This window comes from Terrapene carolina, unplaced genomic scaffold (assembly GCF_002925995.2).
Source record: "Terrapene carolina triunguis isolate 2854851 unplaced genomic scaffold, T_m_triunguis-2.0 Scaffold131, whole genome shotgun sequence".
NCBI lineage: Eukaryota > Metazoa > Chordata > Testudines > Emydidae > Terrapene > Terrapene triunguis.
This window is the reverse complement of record NW_020664482.1, coordinates 22,284,077-22,286,987: the sequence shown is the minus strand read 5'-3', so window position 1 is coordinate 22,286,987 and position 2,911 is coordinate 22,284,077.

Below are 2,911 nucleotides of genomic sequence, written 5' to 3'. Positions count from 1 at the left end.
TGCAATGCTGTGGGTCCTCAGCAGCATGCCTGGGTTAAAGGAGTCCTGAACGAGGAAGGGGAAAGAACAGAACTTGCAAAGATGTTGTGTACTCTACAGGTGAAGTCACATCAGGACGCGTCATTGCAATCTCCTCTCATAGTGACATGGCACTGTGGGGTCCTGAACCATTGAGGCACTGAGATGCTGCTATACTAAACAATCTAATGGGAACCTGCACCCCTCTGTACTTGAGGACCCAATACTATAGCTGTTAAACTGGCTGCTCAGCATGCAGAACCAACTAGATTATTTTGGGATCCATTTGAAAGCTTTAAGCTATGGCTCATAGTCTCCAGATGTGCTGCCTCCCGCTCCTGAGAACTGTCTGAGAATACCTGGGCCATGTACCAAAATGGAGATGGGAAGAGCTGGGATGGAAAGGCTGGCAGCCCTGAGCCATATGGTTCATTCTTTCCCTGCATACATGCTCTTGGAAGCCACCCTGAGGAGCCTACATGGCTTGGAACAGAATTGCAGTCCTCAGTCCAGCAGCAGGCATCATTGATGATTACACAGTGATGGGAGCAAGCTTTGGGCATGGCCCCACGTACCCCCATGGGAAGCTGGACATACAGTCTGCAGCCAGACCTCCTGAGTTCTCTGGCACTTCAGGCTGAGTTCTGTGGCAGCTCCAAATAAATGAAGTAGAGTTTTCACTAAATTAACAATAAACATGAGTTATATAACCAGTACCCTATTCCTTGTGACTGAATTTGAGACGAAATTCAATTTAGTTTACGCTGGACCAAAATTTTCAGTCTTCATTGGTGGGGTGGAGTATACCAACCCCACACTGAGCCAGCAAGGGCTAACGAGCTGTTGTGGGCCCACTCAGCCCTGCCCGACTACACCTGCCCTCACTCTCAGGTAATGAGGGTAAAGTTAAAAAGGGAAGAGGAGAACTGCATAGCTAGGAAGAGAATGGAGCTCTGGTTTTGTGAGAAATGGACTAGCCTAGAACTTCTGCAGACTGCTAGAGCCCTCTGGAAGAAGGTAGGCCTGGCATGGGACTACTGAGTTTGTTTTCCTCAGAGGACACTTCCTTTCTTTTATTCTAAAGAGACTACTGGGCAGACTGTACCAGCTGGGAAAGGCCAGATGAGCCTAATAAGACTGTTGCAGGGGATCCTCTGCCCAGGCTGTGTGGGGAACTGCCTCAATCAACCCTGTGAACTCTTGTACCCTACTTGAGTTTTCCCTGTTGTCTGTCTTGGACCATGCAGTATGTGACACAATTGTATTCCAGATTTATGTATTCACAGTGCTCAGCTACACTGTCAGAGTTCAGGGCAACTGCACCTGTATTCCTTGTCACTGGTCCCTCAAGGGCATTCACTCTAAGCTCCTGTGTCTTTGGCTGTCCTCTCATGTGGGGATAGGTCTCTCTCTCTCTCTCTCTTTTCCCTGGTCTCTCCCCCCCGCCCCCCTTCTGATTGGGGTTTACCCAGGCTATGTAGTTCCCAGCCTATGCTGGGATATTTCCAGCAAACCAGATTGCCTAAACAAGCTAGTTCCTGCATGCTGCTTTCTCTTTGAGGTCTATGAACAAGGCAACTACCAGCAATTAAGTTACCACACAGCCCATTATAAGCAAGGATGCTTATGCTTAAGATAAAAGCATTACAGGGAAAAATATAGAGAAACTCACAAAGTTATATGTATACTAAAGCCTTACCAGTAACCCATCCTTTTTATGGGGCCTTAATAGGCTGAAGTCCTTCTAACCCTCCCCAGGAAGGATTGGGCGGAGGAGGGGGGGGCCTTAACAAAAGGCCCCATCTCCTTGCTGGATAAGAAAGAAGATCTTGAGTCAGTTTAAACTCCGGCTATTTATCCAAAAGTCCTCTCTTGGCTGTTGGCCTCTGGCTACTCCAGTTTGAATTAGTATATGAGAGCCCCTCCAGGTGGTGGTGGTACAGCCTAATCACCTCCCACTGTTCTTAGCTCCTGGAGGAGTTGGGTTTACCTTCCCACATGGAATTATATCCAATCCCTGACCCACAATAATCCACACACCATTCCATTAATACAATGGACCCCAAACATACTTAAATTTAATTCAATAAGGTCTTCCAAGGATATTGGCGGAAACTGCCATATTGACCCCTAAACAGAAGTTGTCTGGGGGAAGGTTTTGGCAGGTGGGTAGGGAATATGTGGGGCTTTTGGGCCTTACAAAGGCATGGGAGGTTGGCTGAGGCATTTGACTGTGGAGAGGGGAAACATCTTTATCTCTCCATAGATCAGAGGTGACTTGAAACTTGCTGCAGAGCTTGAACCCCTAGTCGCCCCCCTCCCCCGCAACTATCAGCTCTGCTACTGCTTGCCTCAATATCTACCACTGCATCCAGCAATGACAGATGATCACATTGGCTGGTTAAATAGTTAACAGTGCTGACACTTATTCTGTCATCACTAGATTTCAGGTTTAACATGCATTTTAGGTGAAATGGGCACTTCGTTTCTCTCTCAGAACCATTCTTCCATCTGCACAACCAATAAATGACTCATAAGATCTCTTCAAAAGGTCAAGGAAGGATCGGGTTCTTCCCAACATCCACCACCTCGCTCCTGTGTTGAGCCTGTGGAGAGTGCTGGCTCAAGGCTCTATCCAGGAATGGGCAACACATTTGAGGGCCATATTCTTCTCTGGTGTAACCAGCAAAGTTTTAATGAGCACACTGAGTGGTAAAGTCAGCAGAGGGCACGTGGCAAATCTTCTCTGGATAAACCTGCTGTTTCTCTTTTCCACTGCAGGGAAATGATGGATGGTCATCTGGGGCAGATTCTGTTGAAGTTGGAAGCCAGAGAGGGAACAGTGGGTCACAAAGGCTGTGTCTGGGCTATGGGGCAGAGCAGTGTTTGAAGG